The sequence below is a fragment of the Cervus canadensis genome, chromosome 5 (assembly GCF_019320065.1).
Source record: "Cervus canadensis isolate Bull #8, Minnesota chromosome 5, ASM1932006v1, whole genome shotgun sequence".
Lineage (NCBI taxonomy): Eukaryota > Metazoa > Chordata > Mammalia > Artiodactyla > Cervidae > Cervus > Cervus canadensis.
Window position 1 is genome coordinate 9,489,644 of NC_057390.1, and position 17,215 is coordinate 9,506,858.

The 17,215-nt window shown below is 46.1% G+C and overlaps 1 protein-coding gene across 1 annotated transcript in view; it reads right to left on the bottom strand.

Moving 5' to 3' along the window:
- The window catches only part of HK2 (hexokinase 2), a 65,698-nt gene that overhangs the window by 47,626 nt on the left and 857 nt on the right, over positions 1-17,215 (bottom strand). The gene's annotated exons all lie outside the window — the stretch shown is intronic.

Here is a 17,215-nt window from a genome sequence, read left to right on the forward strand (position 1 = left end):
TATCTACCTTACCAATAATGTGATAATAACGGACTGTGTTCTAGCCAACACTGCTCAAGGTCATTTGTTACCACTTTCTGCCTGGGATCTTTGAAAGTTGGTACTTAAGACATTAGGCTAAACTGTGAAATAATCCTTCATCAATCCTGGGTGTTGAGAGTTGGAAAGACAAATCTGAAACTTGTTGGGGAAAAGTTTCAGTTGTTGGATGCTATCAAAGTAGAATCATTCAGGTTAGCCCTTATTTAGTAGGTGGTGGTGGGGAACTGTAGGCTGTGGCATCAGAAAAATCAGTGTTCAAATCCTGGCTCTAGCATTTGTACAGGCATCTGAGTCCCAGTTTCCTCCCTATAAAATGGGAGGGCTAGCATTCACAACAGAGTCACTAGCATAAATGAGGTGACAAATGTAAAGCTATCTATTAATATCTAACCTTTTTGTCTATCCCCTTTCCTCTTTTCCTCCCAGACTCCCCTGTGCCAAGCGGCACCTTCAGAGGATCAAAGACATTTCTTAACCCTACTTAGTCACACTGGGGTTAGCAAAACAGGAGCTGTTTCCCCAAATTCTTTCCTCTCTTTCTGTGGTGTGCGTGTGGCCTATCACCCTGGACTACTTCTCTTTAAACCTCTATGAGGAAGAAAGATGGAAAGGAGGGGGCATTCCAGGCTGGGGATAAAGAGGCAGGCCAGAAGCAAGGCTTGGTTGAGGTATGAGAAGGTCACTTGCCTAACCAGAGGCAAGGGTGTGTATTAAAGAGAGATAGTAGTTTTAGACACATCTATTTAGCAATCTCAAGATTAGAAATTCGTCGTTGGGCAATTTTGGTCAATTTCTTTCTTCACATAAGACACTAGTCCATGCCTGCCTCCTCTCTAGAACTGTGGGTTCCAGCAAGGGAAGTTCGAAAGAGCAACTGAAAACAAGCAAGACCCTGTGGGGCCTTCCCAGGTACGAAAGCCTTTCTAAGCCCCGGTTCATGCTTGCAGGAAAAAGGCATCGACCTCCTAGGCTTCCCCGGAGTTCTAAATATCAGACTCAACAGTTACTAACTAGGGAAGCGACGGAATTTGGAAATGAAGGAGAAGCAGCCAAGAAATAACAGTGCAGCAATAAAGCAGGGTCCTGGTTCCTCCTCAAGGGATACACAGAACAATTATCTCTTGAGTTCTGAGTTTTTCTGCAAGAACTAAGGCCCCCATCTAGGTGGAGAATAGTAACTTCAGGCTCAGCCTAAGATAAGTGAAAGAGAGTGAAAAAGTTGGCTTAAAACTAAACATTCAAAAAACTAAAATAATGGCATCTGGTCCCATGACTTCATGGCAAATAGATGGGGAAACAATGGAAACAGCGACAGACTATTTTCTTGGGCTCCAAAATCACTGCAGATGGTGACTGTAGCCGTGAAATTAAAAGATGCCTGCTCCTTGGGAAAAAAGCTATGACCAACCTAGACAGTATAATAGAAAGCAGAGACGTTACTTTGCCAACAAAGGTCTGTCTAGTCAAAGCTGTGGTTTTTCCAGTAGTCATGTATGGATGTGAGAGTTGGACACATAAAGAAAGCTAAGTGATGGAGAATTGATGCTTTTGAACTGTGGTGTTGGAGAAGACTCTTGAGAGTCTCTTGGACTACAAGGAGATCAAACCAGGCAATCCTAAAGGAAATCAGTCCTGAATATTCATTGGAAGGACTGATGCTGAAGCTGAAGCTCCAACACTTTGGCCACCTGATGCAAAGAACTGACTCATTAGAAAAGACACTGAGGTTGGGAAAGATTGAAGGCGGGAAGAGAAGGGGATGACAGAGGACAAGATAGTTGGATGGCATTACCGACTCGATGGACATGAGTTTGAGTAAGCTCCAGGAGATGGTGAAGGACAGGGAAACCTGGTGTGCTGCAGTCCATGGGGTCGCAAAGAGTCAGGCACGACTGAGTGACTGAACAACACAGCCAAATGGAAAGCTCATCTCCTTAAGTGCCCACAGTTTCCTCTAGACTAGCACTAAGAGGAGAAACTGTCATAGCAACAATGCAAGGAATGGATGGAGCAGAGGCTCCAATTCAAAGTGTGAAGTGGCTCGGGCGTGGGAGACACAGCCCCAGCCAGGTATGAGGAAGCCCAAAAAGGAAAGGCCTGCAGGTGAGAGCCAGAAAGGAAACTCACCGAACTGAGGTCAGGGGAGCAGCCTTGACCAAGGTCACAGAGTTGAAACCAGAATCTGGATCACCCAGATCCCTTACTATAGTGTCAGAAATAGTAAATGACAATCCTACCCCCAAGTGTCCTCAGGAACCTACCCTCATCTTGCAGGCCAATTTCAACTGAATGACTAGTGGCCTTCCCTGAGGCCATCCTAACAAGTCCCAGGGAAGAAATAGTCCTCATCAAACTACTTACATCCAGAAAAGAACAATATGCCAACTTTGACAGTTTGTTACATAAAGTGCCATAAATCTTACCTTGAATACCTTAAGAGGTCTGGAAAGAAAGTATCGAAGAAACGTTAAATTTCAACATCTAAATCTGTAAGATTCCTTTCTATTGTTCAATTGCTGAATCCCTGACCCCAGCTTCTCTCATTTTAAGTCTTTGTTGAAAATCAATTACATGCAAAGCGCTATAGTATACAAGAATATAATTTTAAAAGAAATCAATTGCAGAGATAGTGGTGATAGTTGTACAACAATGTGATGTACTTAATGCCACTGAATTGTACACTCTAAATACATACACAGTGGGTCTTTGACCTACACACAGGTTGGGAGCTAAGCCTCCATAGTTGGCACTCCTTGTATATAGTTCACATCCACAGATTCAACCGACTGTGAATAATGCAGTGATATAGAGCTATAGCACATTTTTATTACTGAAAAAAATCCACATATAAATGGGCCTGTACAGTTCAAACCCATATTGTTCAAGGGTGAACTGATGCACACAAATGTTTTTTAAATTTTTTTTAAGAAATCAAGATTCCTGTTCTCTAGGACTTTATAAGATACCACAGAACTCAACTCATTGTAGACTCGATGTTTCTGAAATGAATGGAAGATGGGAGTTAATGTAAAATGGCCCATGGGAAGTGTCACAGCTATGAGTAAATGGCCTATGAGACTAGCATTCAGAGGAGATTGCTTCTGGGCTAAGAACATACGTATCCAACATACATGTCAATGGATGTATGTTGACATGGAGACAGTAGAGAGATCATGTGAAAAGGCTCAGAAGGTGTGGGCAAGCCCAGGATACTGGAAGGAGGTTATGAACTTTATGACCAGAAAGCCACTCACCTCACTACCCTGCATTAGCTGCCTAATGCAATGCCTTCATATTAGTATGACTTAATCCTAGTTACCTTTAATCAAGGAGTCACAGGAAGGGAGAATCATAAAGATCACCCCACTGCATGAAATTGCTGTGTTGTTCACTGGCCAGTCAATTCCCTGGATTTAGTGTCAAGAGAAAGTCTTGCTGCCCAGAGTCACTGTACTTCCTGATACAGGCCAATGAAATTAAAACAACTGATTCAGGAAGAGTCAGTTTTGGCGGTTGTTGTTTTTTGTTTTTGCTTTGGCTAGTAGGAAGCTCAGGGCTCTGTACTCAACTTTAATGAACGAAGTTTTAAATCATTCCTGCCTGTTCCTTGACTCTTATTCTAGAAGTCCTTTCAATGAAAGTTAAACCATATCATCTAATCCTTTTAGTAAGCAGGCAGAAAATAAATAATACATGAACAAGCAAATGCTCATCAGTCATCCCTACAAGATACACCCTCCTGGTAGAAGGGCAAATTCAAGTGACCAAATTGGATAAGAAAGCAACTCCATAAGCACAGTTGGGCCGAGGACACAAGGACACCCTGAGGTACTGCTGTCCTGTCAAACTGCTTTCTCCAGTCTTTGAGTATTTCTGATTTAGTACCTAGAACCTTCTCTCCAGGAGCTGCTGAACGAACACTAGCTAATTCCTATGTTTTAGATTCTTCTAGTCCCCAAGCAAACCAACTGACTGAATTTCAACTTTCCTGGCCCTTTTATATTTGTACCAAAGATATAATCTGGTGTATATATATTAAATAATATATTAGGGCAGACTCCAGGGCTCTATAACCTAGTCTCCTAGGAAGAAAGTTAGGAAGGACCACGCCCCCTTGAAGTGAAGGGCTTTGGCTAGGTTCATCTACTTTAACTCAACTACAGTTAAAACAGGGCTGGAGGGGCAGGGGCAGGGTACTATACAGCAACGAGAATGCTGTATAGTTACATCCTGTCGTTACACGCCTACATAGGTGAATCTCACAATACAAAGTTGAGTAAAAGAAGCCAGATACAAAAGGGAACGGATCATATGAGTCCATTTATAATAAGTGCAGAAACAGATCTACACAAGTAGAAGTCAGGATAGTGATTACATTTAGTGGGGGGTATACTTGCTGTTGGGACTTCCCAGCTGCCTCTAGTGGTAAAGAGCCTCCTGCCAATGCAGAAGACACAAGAAACTCTGGTTCAAACCCTGGGTCGAATCCCTAGGTTGCGAAGATCCCCTGGAGGAAGGCATGGCAACCCACTCCAGTATTCTTGCCCAGAGAGTCCCATAGACAGAGGAGCCTGGTACAGTCCATAGGGTCACAAAGAGCCCAGCATGTCTGAAGTGACTTAGCACACACGCATACTTGCTGTTGCTGGTAATAATTTTTTACTGGATCTAGGTGGTGGTTACTTAGTGTTTGCAGTTCTCTCTGCAAATTATACCTCACTTTAAAAATAAAGGAAGGAATAATGACAAGGTACTGACTAGATCTAGTCTTTGGCACATGGTAGGGCCAAAGAGGTCAAATAGGAGGGGAAAGCCATAACCTAAATGCAGCCACACAAAGCCTTCCAGTGACTCTATGTGCTAATATACACTTGCAACTTAGTTTCAAAAGAATTTCATGTTTTCACATTATTCCTTTGCCAGTGTTTTACTGCAAATCTTTGACAAGGAAACCAAGGTCTGAAGAAGCTTCCCCAAACCACAGGCCAAGTTCCTAACAGGTCCCGTAACATCCAGGCCAGATGAATGCCCTGACCTGGGGCATAGGTGTGCGCTCATCCAGGGAAAGCTAGGTAACTGCTATCTGTGACCTCATTAATACTAATGTCTTCACAGACTCCTCCTGGGAGGACCAAGTTTGTACAAAGAGCAGCAGGTTTATCCTGTAAAGTTGCCAAGCCAAGGCCAGATGTTCCCGATAAGATAACCACAACAACAAAAAAAAGGATGAGTTGGGGAGGAAAAGACACAGTAGATTCTGGATTCTTTAAGGCTCCTGTCCTCTGAAATGCAGCTAACCAAAAGCTACAGATCTGCCTTGACACTTTTTTCAGACGGGACAAAGCAGACCCCCGCTAGGGGCACAATGCCACCTCAGGGAGATGCCAGCCGACACACTCACACACCCTGGAGGGCAGGGTGAGTGTGGAGCGAGGCTCACAGGCCACTCCTCCAGGATCCTGTGGCTCGTGAGTCACACGGTTTCCTGTTCTTCCAGTTCTTGCTCTCAGCTGCATCAAGTTACAGCCAGACAGACAACAGGCAACAGCACCTGTCAGGGTCCAGGAGACAGGCCTCTGGGACCCCTGTCCTGGGACCCTCCTATCCTCAGACTACAGGACTTCAGTTCAAAGGAATAACATGTCCCAGGTGTGCATGACCCTGCAACAGTTCTTCCACCCACACATACTGACTGCTAAACTGAGTGTGCCCGGCACTTAGGATACTGGGACAAAGGAGATCCTTCTGCCTGCAAATGCTCATACTATCAGTAGGAGGCAAATGTCAACAACTAATCACAAACTGAAACAGTAAGGACAGACAGTAAGCAGTTTCTTTCACTACAATAAGATATAGATTCACAATCACTTAAATTGCACACATCAATACAATTCTGAGTTTTGTTTTGTTTTTTCTTGAAAAGGTTAGAGCTGTGTGTTGACCCCGTACCTAAAATGTACTCCTACTCTGGCCTAACAAATTCCCAGTTGTTCTTCAGGGGCCCAATACAAATGGCCTCTTCACAAATATCTTCCCCAAATTCCCAGCTGGTTATTCTAACACATTTTTGACTAAAAAGCGTCTCTTGCTGTCACTGGTCCCAGAGGAATGAAAGCACCGACTCCAGGTTCCCAACTTCGTATTTGTGACACCAGAGTTATTTCAGTGTTGAGAGACAGCAGGTGCTCCAGACACATGTTACGGGGACACAAAGGGGCAAGGGGAGCACCGCGGAGAGGGGCGAGAGAGTAACAGAAGTGCTGGCCCCTGCAGACTGCCCAGGTGCTCAGAGCCCGGCCCTGCTCTTCAGGCCTGGGCCCACACTGCATGCGACCCTGGCAGCAGAGCTTCCTCTCCATCTACCTGGCTGCCCTGGCCCATACCCCAGATCCCTTACCCTGCCTCCTCGGGAGTGCCCTATGCCAGGGACCAGACTCTGCGCCTGAGCCCAGATTCCCACAGGGGCTTCTAAATTCCCATTCCTGTGAGCTGCCCTCTGTCACCTGCTGGATCAAACCCCCTGGGTCTGTCCCTTTGTACCATGTCCAGCCCCAGACCTTCCCACCCACCTCGTCACACCCACCATAAGCAGGGCAACCATATATCCCAGTTTGCCCGGGATAATCTGCCCACTGTGGTAGCAGCATAACTGTTAACAATGTCCCCTTTTACCCTCAAGTGATCCAGTTTGGACAAAAAAATTATGGGGTTATCATAGGAATAGGCCACAGAGCAAATTCTGCTTGTGGTTCCTGGGGAGCCCACATCCGAATGATGGGAAGAGCTCATGCTATACCAGTGGTGCTGAAAGGAAACAGGATGGGCCGGGGCGTGAAACAGGGTTCCCTGCTGGCCCCTTAGCACAAGACACCTGGTTTCCTCAACTGTAAAACGAAGGGTCTGGACTAGATGAGCTCAAAGGTCTCTTTCAATGGACACCAGTCTCATAACCCCATGAAGCTGAAAGACAATTGGCCATCCCCACTTGTCCCAGGCAGCCCCATGCTGGGGCTAAAGGCCAGGGCTCTGGAATCAGACCTCGGGTTTGAATGCTGGCTTGCTCCTGAGCAAGGTACTGTCCCTTTCTGTGTCTCGATGTCTCCATCTGACTAACAGGCAGTAATAATGGCTATCCTGGAGGGCTGCCTGAGGGTGGCCTGAGTTGTGGTCAAGTTCCTAGACAGAGTCCAGCACTTAGTAAGTGGTGCACATGTTTGCTATTTTAAGGCCTTTGGGAATTGAGGGGAAGAGAGAGCTGATGGGAAATGGCTGGAAGACTTCATTAGAAGGGGTTGAAACAGGAAAATTGGGGAGGAAAAAGCCCTTCAAATGGGAAAAAGGAAAAGTGACAGCTTCAAATTCCCTTATTTAGCCCAAATTAAAGCTGTTCAATAGCTTATCTGGCTTCATTCCTTTATCAGACAATATGGAGATGCCAGAAGGAAGAAGTTGGGAATAAAGCCTTCCAAGAACATAGGCCATATGCAAGCCTCCAGGACAGGGCTGCTAAGCTGAGGAGAAGGAAGTAGGCTGGGTGGGAAGGTACCAACATTTCCCAGAGTCGCACTCTCTTCATTAACTCCAAGATTACTCTGTCAACAAAGGCCCATATAGTCAAGGCTATAGTTTTCCCAGTAGTAAGGTACGGTTGTGAGAGCTGGACCATAAAGAAGGCAGAGTGCCAAAGAATTGATGCCTTCGAACTGTGGTGCTGGAGAAGACACTTGAGAGTCCCTAGGACAGCAAGATGATCAAACCAGTCAAATAAAATCTTTGATTTTAAAAGGAAATCAACCCTGAATACTCATTGGAAGGACTGATGCTAAAGCTGAAGCTCCAATATTTTGGTCACCTGATGCAAATAGCCAACTCATTGGAAAAGTCCCTGATGGTAGGAAAGATTGACAGCAGAAGAAGAGGGCATCAGAGGATGAGATGGCTGGATGGCATCATTAATGCAATGGACATGAACGTGGGCAAACTTAGGGAGATGGTGAGGAAAGGGAGGCCTGGCGTGCTACAGTCCATGGGGTCCCAAAGCGTTGCATATGCCTGGGCGACTGAACGACAACAACGCCGCTCCAGGGAAGGACTATTAAGGAAGTGCTTAGAGATCCAGACAAAAATGCAAAAAGCATGACACTTCCGGGGAAAAGGAGATTGTCCAGCCATGACAATCTAGACAAGACAAAGGTTGTACAGGAATGGGAGGCAGAGCGTGGGTCCCACACAGAGGGTCCTCTCTGGCTTTGTCAAGAACCCCAGGCACCCTAATGTCAGAAGAGGCCAAGCTGGACAGCCCAGAGTCTGTATATGAAGGGCAAAGAGCTCTCTGCTGAGAACCAAGATGGCCAGAGACTCTACAGTCAATGTGCCAAAAAAAAAAAAAAATGGGAGAATGACCATTCGCTTCATTAAAACTCCAGGGTCAGTGGGGCTGAAACCTACTATGACCCAGCCCTATGACTCAATAGCACAAGACACCTCAAGTGGTTCCCCCAGTGGGAAGCCAGAGTCTGCGGCAGATGTGAGGAAGTGTGAGCAAGCATCTCACAAGCCAACTTCAGCGTAAGTGGCCTCAGCAGCTGCCCTTGGAGCCTCTGCAATTCTGCCCTCCAGGGGAGGTACCAATGGGGAGGGGACCAGGCTTCTACAAGGAAAAGAGGCTGAACTAATGCTATGACTATTTAGTGCAACTGTGTCTCGCATGACTTCCCAAGGAGGACGCTTCAACTAAGGTGCACTGAAACAGCCCAGGCATCCCAAAGACCCACCCTCCCAATGGGGTTGCTACCTCCTTCCCAGAGGATCAGGAGGAAAGCAAGTTAGAAGAAGAGTTCAAAAGTGTTCCTCTGCCCGGGAAAGAGAAGGTTTAGAAGTCAGAGGAAGCAGTGAGGATGCTTCCTCATTCCTCAGCTTTAGGAACTTTCCATCCTTCTATCCTCCCTGTCCTCTGCTCTAACCTGACATCAGACAGAGAACATAAATGGGCCAGAACCCACCTGCCCTGAAAGCTCTTAGGAAAAAAGAAACAGGGCCTCTTCTGCTCCCACCCAGATGGGCAACACAGTTGGGTATCTGAGAATGTCTTTGTGTACTCACATCTGATGGCTGAAGAACAGAACCAGTCCATGGGGTAGCAATAAGTAGGACACAAGTCAGTGACTAAACCACCACCATCAATATCTGACACATTGAGTGTTGACTCCGGCAGGTACAGTTCTAAGAACTTCACATATATTCACTCTCTTAAATCCTTACAAAGAACCTATCAAGGTGTTATCCACTCTCCACTTCACAAGAAGAAACTGAGGTCTAGAGAGGTTAAATAACTGGCCCAAGTTCACACAGCTGGCTTGTGAGGAGCCAGGATTCAACCCCAGGAAGCCTGGCTCTACTGGTCACCATGGAGACCCTCCCCGAGACTGCTGGACTGTCCCTCAGTGGGTACCCACAGCCCCTTTCCTCTGTTCCCAGCGATAGTAGTGCCACCTTCTCACATGCCTGCCTTGCTCAGAAGCCTGGCAATGCCTGGCCTTCAGGGAGACCCCAGCGAAAGTCAGGGTGAGATTCTCTGGGGGTCAGCTGAGCTAACTTCTCTCCCGTGGCTTCCTGGACTGCTCACCTTGCCCACATTTTTCCAGTTGAAGACAGAAAAACAGTAACTCAGGTAACCCACACTTCAGCCAGGGGCCATGGACATCTGTTAATTATTGTGGTCTGCAGACCTCACTGTAAATTCACCTTTTGTAAAAGGCCACTCCCCCCATGCCTATCCCACGATATGGGACACTGAGAGCTAAGAACTATGGTCTTCATCACAGCTACTACTAAGTAGCTTTATGACCATTTAGCGATGCACTGCAATCCTAGAATGGGGGATAGACTATTCCATTTAATGCAGCTTCTGTTGATGTAGCTTCTCAATCCATAGATATTTGAGGCCAGAAAACTTTTTTTGGGGGCGGGGGGCGGGGTGGGACACCTGTCTTGGGCATTGTAGGATGTTTAGCATCATCCTTTGCCTCTGCTAACTAGATGCAATAACACATCTTCATCCACCTGCTTATGACAACCAAAACTGTCTCCAGACATCACCAAAGTACACCTGGGGGACAAAATCACTAATAATTGAAAACCATTGCTCTAAAGGAGTAGTTTAAAAACAAACAAACAAAAAACACAGCTTTGCCCCTGTAAATTGGACTAGGAGAAAAACTCTTGCTCTTTATGATAGACTAGGTAGCCCCTCACAAGATTATTCAGCCCAAAATGTCAACAGCACTGAGGCTGAGAGAACTACTTTAAAAGCAAGCAGAAACAGCCACCTGTGATCTATGGTGTGAGACACTAAGTCACAGCCAATGAACTCTGCAATTTGCTCTGACACGTCTCCAGCCCAACCGCTTTGGAAAGTCAAAGACAGACAACATGCGGTGCTGGAAAACAAACCAAACTCGCTGACTTCAAAACTTAACAGTGATAAAGAGGAACCAGTTATCAGAAGTCATCTTTTAAACCGGAAGTATCTGAACAAAGGAAGCCAGTTTTCTGGGGTTCCTGAGTTCTTTTAATGTACCAGATTTCCTTACTAAGGCTGCTAGTTTTTGAGAAAACTGTTACGGCTTGTGCTGTTTTGAGGCCCCCTGGAAAAGGGCCCCTGCCTGCCCTCAAACTCTTCAGGGTGATAGAAAAGTTCAACTTTGAAAAGTGATACATAAAAATATATATTGGCTTTGTCTGAGGAGGCTCAGAGAGAATATTAATTCACTCAGGGGTAAAGAAAAACGTGCTTCTTGGCCACTCTCCGAAATATAAATTTGACAATACAAAACAAATGGATGATGAATAAAAGCTACAAAATAACATTGTAAAAATCTTTTCCAAAAAATATTTAAATAAATTTAAAAAGCATATTTAAAAAGTTACAAAACATTCCTGTTAGCATCGATTGTCCTCTGAGCAGGAAAGGAGCTTAGTATTAAGATACTAAGTACTAAGTTAAAGTTGAACAAATGGGCCAAATTGTACCTACCTGTCAATGTCAATTAACTCAGCCAAAAATAATCTTTCGTGTGCCTGTGCTAAGGTGTTCCAGTCATGTCCGACTCTTCAAGATTCCATGGACTATACAGCCCACCAGGCTCCTCTGTCCATGGGATTCTCCAGGCAAGAATCCTGGAGTGGGTTGCCATTCCCTTCTCCAGGGGATCTTCCCAACCCAGGGATCGGACTCACATCTCCTATGTCTCCTGCTTTGCAAGCAGATTCTTTACTGCTGAGCCATTAAGGTTTTAATCAATCCTTTTACTCCCACACTTTCATCCCCTATCTGAAGATTAATGACACAGAGTAGGTGCTCAAAAAATACCAGTCAACTCCCCATCCCATGGAAATAACTGCCACAACCCTTCAGCGGAAGTAAAGTATCTATTTCTGGAGCCTTATCTCACTAGAGAGCTGAAAGGTGTCTTAATCTCAATTTTCGACATACTATCTAGAGGGCCTTGTACACACAGCAGGTTCTCAAAAAACACTAAACTCTAATCTCTCGGGGGTTCTGTTAAACCTTTCTGCTTCCAAGATATTTCCCCCTCTCATCTAAGTTCAGAGTTGAAAGCTACCCCTCATTAATCTAGCGAACAGCCTAAACTAACTATCTGTATGCCTGGAAAATCCCATGGACAGAGGAGCCTGGTAGGCTGCAGTCCATGGGGTCTCAAAGAGTCAGACACGAGTGAGCGACTTCACTTTCACTTTTCACTTTCATGCATTGGAGAAAGAAATGGCAACCCACCCAGTGTTCTTGCCTGGAGAATCCCAGGGACAGGGGAGCCTGGTGGGCTGCCGTCCATGGGGTCTCACAGAGTCGGACACGACTGATGCGACTTAGCAGCAGCAGCAGCAGGTAGAAGACAGGAAACACCCTCTTTCTCCTTCCATCTCTCCCTGCCACCCCTTCTTCTCGGGATCAGCCTCAGGCCTTGATGAGGGAATAGCTCACAATCCAGCAGTCCACCCATCCGCTCACCCCTTCAGTGCAGTACCAGCGCCTCCCCAGCTGCTTCTCACCCTCTTCCACTTCCTGCAGCAGTTACTCAGGTTCTTTTTCCAGAAAGGTCTACTCCTTCATCCTTGCATTCACTGAGCACCTCACTAGTGGCTACAAACGGCTAGGAGTCTCCATTCTCTGAAACTACCAACTCCAGTGTACAATGGCATGATACAAATGCCACACAAAAGCACCTAGTGTGAACAGGTGTGACACTCAAGAGGAATGGTGATGCACGTCTCCGGGGAATGGGAGATAGAGAATATGAGGCTGATGTGGGAGCTGGGGTCAGAGGGCAATCAGTGTGCAATCTTTTTTTTAAGTATAATTGATTTACAAAGTTGTGTTAGTTTCTGGTATACAGCAAAGTAATTCAGATAAATTATATATATTCTTTTTCATATTCTCTTCCTTTATGATTTACTATAGGATATTGTTTAAAGCATTTTTAAAAATTTATTTATTTATTTTTGGTCATGCTGGCTGTTTGACACTGCACAGGTTTCTCTCCGGTTTCAGGCGGCAGGCGTTACTCTCTAGATGCAGCATGTGGACTTCTCATCGCTGTGGCTTCTCTTGTGGCTGAGCACGGGCTCTAGGCCGTGAAGGCTTCAGGAGCCGCAGCACATGGGCTCAGCAGGTGCGGCTCCGGGCTTTAGGGCAGAGGCTCACAGTTGTGGTGAATGAGCCTAGTTGCTCTGCTGCATGCGGGGTCTTAGGGGATCAGGGATCAAACCCAAGTCCTCTACACTGGCAGGTGGATTCTTTACCACTGAGCCACCAGAGAAGCCCTATTACAGCATATTGAATATAGTTCCTGTGCGATACAATAGGACCTTGTTTATCTATTTTATATATAGTTTGTATCTGCTAACCGCAACTCCTAATTTACTCTTCCCCACCCCTTTCCCCTTTGGTGACCATAAGTTTGTTCTTTGTGAGTCTGTTTGTTTCATAAAGAAGTTCATTTGTGTCATATTTTAGGTTCCACATATAAAGTTATAGTACAAGGTCTTAAAAGACTTCCGAAATGATCTAGTCCAACTCTAGAAAGAGACTAGAAACAAGCCCCACGAGGCCTCTGAAGTAACCCAGAGGCCAGCTGACAAAGGTATAGCAATCAGAAAGGAAATGCAATTAAATGACTCCAGGAATCCCAACCAGAAAAGTCAGAGAGCACTGGTGCCATTAATCTGACCAAGAGGAGAGCTAGCTGCATTCCGGGACATGCTGGATGAAGGTGCTGCCAGCATCCAAAAGTGAACACAGACATAGACCAGCATGGAGTCTTCTAATGGTCCCAGAGGCAGGTCCCAGAGGCAGAGGCAGTATGGTCATGAGCAAGGACCTCCAGATCCCAACTGGCTTGGCTTCAATTCCCTGCTCTTACGAAAAAGTTAGTGACCTTGAACAAGTCACCTGTGCCTCAATTGCTTACCAGTAAAACAGGAATGCTGATAATAGTATCTACTTCATGGTGTTGCTCTGAATGTTAATGAGCAGATGTAAAGAGCAAATGCTGATAACAGATGTAAAGAGCTTAAAACTGCCTGGTACACAGTAGATGCTATATGTGTTTGCTCTTGAGTTTCAAACTGTCAAATTAGCAAAAGTGAGCAAATAACCCTTCCTCTCCTAACAGCACAAAACACTGGACTTGTCTATCAGGAGACAAGTGATTCCGATAGGGCTAGTTTTGGGCAGATGAACCTAAACTTTCCCTGCCTCAGACTACAGCTCAGAATATATAAAATGATAGGGATTTCAGAAGAGTTCAAATCAAGGCCTTTTCAAAAAACTCTAAAATTCAAGCTTCAACCTTCTCTCCTAATTCTTCCTTCAAGGATCAACTTTTAAGAGTTTAAGAGTCACTGCTCTATGTTCCCAGGGGCACTAGTGATAAAGAACCTTCCTGCCAATGCTGGAGATGTAAGAGACATGGTTTAAAAGATGTTTCCAAAATACTGTCTCTGATTCGCTTCCTATTTCCTAAATGCAGCTGGAATCAAATAGCTTTGCTCACCTAAGTTCAGTTCAGTTCAGTTCAGTTGCTCAGTCATGTTCAACTCTTTCCGACCCCATGAACTATAGCACGCTAGGCTTCCCTGTCCATCACCAACTCCCAGAGCTTGCTCAAACTCATGTCCATCGAGTTGGTGATGCCATCCATCTATCTCATCCTCTGTTGTCCCCTTCTTCTCCTGCCTTCAGTCTTTCCCAGCATTGGGGTCTTTTCCAATGAGCCAGTTCTTTGCATCAGGTGGCCAAAGTATTGCAGTTTCAGCTTCAGCATCAGTTCTTCCAATGAATATTCAGGACTGATTTCCTTTAGGATTGCCTGGTTTGATCTCCTTGCAGTCCAAGAGACTCTCAAGAGTCTTCTCCAACACCACAGTTCAAAACCATCAATTCTTCACCACTCAGCTTTCTTTATAGTCCACTCTCACATCCATACACTACTACTGGAAAAATCATAGCTTTGACTAAACGGACCTTTGTTGGCAGAGTAACGTCTCTGCTTTTTAATATGCTGTCTAGGTTGGTCATGGCTTTTCTTCCAAGGAGCAAGCGTCTTTTAATATGATGGCTGCAATCACCATCTGCAGTGATTTTGGAACCCAAGAAAATAAAGTCTCTCACTGTTTCCATTGTTTCCGCATCTATTTGCCATGAAGTGATGGGACTGGATGCCACGATCTTAGTTTTCTGAATGTTAAGTTTTAAGCCAACTTTTTCACTCTCATCTTTTTTTCTCCAACTTTTTTACTGCTCACCTAAACTGGGAGACTAAATTCCAGCTTCCGCAACTGCTGAGTTAAGGCCTGACTCAATTCTGCCCCCACTGGTAACTTACAGGAAATACACCCAAGTGTCCCTGAGGCACTTCATCCGCTGAAAGGTAGCTGGCTGCAAGTGCAGAGAAACCCACAATAAAGAACTTTTTACATTGTTGTGCTTAATCATCACAACTTCCTAAAGTGGAGAAACTTGAGGTTTATCATCCTTGTTTTACAAAGAAAAAGTTGGCGGTCCAAAGAAGCACAGTGACTTGCTCAGGGTCCTGTGGTTAATAAACCACAAAACAGATTAGAACTCATTTCTACATATCCTGGGTAATTCTCTTTACAATCTGAGACTAAAGGTATGACCACTCCCCATTCCAGGCCAGTACGGTTCCAGCCCTAGCTTTCATCCTCTGGCTTGGGGGAGGGTAAATTTGTGGACCTAGGTTCCATCCTCTGTACAAGGAGTGAGTAAATTTAGAAGTCCTGGGGCAATATTTCACCCAACTGAGAAGACCTCCCCTGAATTAATAACCCTCCAGTTTAAAAGAAATCAACCCTGAATATTCATCCGAAGGCGGGCTGCTGAACCTGAAGCTCCTTTGGCCACCTGATGCAGAGTCAACTCATCAGAAAGACCCTGATGCTGGGAAAGTCTAAAGGCAAAAGAAGCAGTGGCAGAGAATGAGATGGTAAGATAGCATCACCAATTCGTGCATGCTTAGTTGTTTAGTCGTGTCCAACTCTGCTACCCCATGGACTGTAACCCATGAGGTTACAACTAGGCTCCTCTGTCCGTGGAATTTTCCAGACAAGAATACTGGAACAGGTTGCCATTTCCTCCTCCAGGGGGTCTTCCCAACTCAGGTAATTTAGAGGAATTACCTAAATTGAGAGGAATCACACATCTACTGCATCTCCCGCATTGGTAGGCAGATTCTTTACCACTGAGCCACCTGGGAAGCCCCAGCATCACCAACTTAATGGACATGAATTTGAGCAAATTCCAGGAGACTGTGAAGGACAGAGGAGCCTGACATCCTGCAGTTGCAAACTGTCGGACACGACTTGGGTGACTAAACACCACCAAGCTTTGAATTCTAGGACTTGCCAAGAAATGGTAGTCTTCCACAAGGGTTAACTCACTTCTTGGGCAAATAAGCCCAAATAAGCCTAAGCCCAAGGCTAAGATTCTGCCTCTGACAGACAGGTACTTAAATTAAAGTGCTGAGCCTCATCCCAGGATTGAGTTAGAGAGCAAGTCACTTACAAGCAAAGTAAAACTCAACTAAACCAGCTGCCGTCTGCTCCCTACTCCAGTTTGAGGCTAGGAAACTTCATGTTATATTGGAATTCATCTGCCACGGCTCTGAAAACACTGAGATGGCGACCCACCATCCTCTCCTTCGCTCTCAGGATCAACCAGAGAGTATGAGCAGGTCACCCCACAGAAAGATAATGTCAAAACATTTTCCCCAAAATGTGTTCCCACTAAGACAGAAATTTCAAGTATGTAATTGAGCAACGTTCCGTCATTGACTCACAGATCTGGACACCCTCCACTCCCGCCCACCCCTTCGTCTCAAATCCTAGCTGAGGCCCAGGGCAGGAGCCAATCCCGCAATCTCGAGCATTTCAGAAACTCAATTCTCCCCCAGAGAGCGCCTGGGGCCCTGGCTAGCCCCACCCCCACTCCATACCCAGAGGCACAGAGAGCCAGGCTCCCCGGCGAGGCAGGAGGTTCGTTTTAGGTAGAAGACCCGGCCCGCGCCAAGAGCTCGGATTTGGGGGCACTGCTGAGAGAGAAAGTGGGCAGACAGGTCGAGGCCTACAACTGGAAAAAGCTCCTTTCTAGAACGACAAAAATCCCCAGGAAGACGGCAAAGGAACGAGGGGGTTGTGGAGTTGGTCCTCTTGGAGAAACTTTTGGGAACACCAAAAGTAATATCCAAAGTCAGCCCCCCATTTGGAGGCGGGCCCGGGGCTAGGTTACTCGAGGCGGGGCGGTCCGGAGCCCGGCGCTGGGGGATGAGAGGAGGAGGGGGCGAACGTCCCTAGCGGAGCCTCGGTTCCGGGCGCCTCAGTTCCGGAAAAGGGGCGCGGCGGGCGAAATTCCTCTGCCCGTTTCCCAGCTTTTTCCCGTGTGGTCTTTTCCCACGAGGCCGTGAGGAACGCTAGAGGGAATCGTAGGTCCCCGAAATGCCGTCTTTAGCGCGGGAGCAGAGTCTTCTCCCCCAAAGCCGCCACGATTCTCCCCACGTGCTCTGGCCGGAACACAGGCGGCGAAAGGGGGGTTCCTCCCACGTGGAGCCAGCAGTCACAGACTACGTGCAGGGTG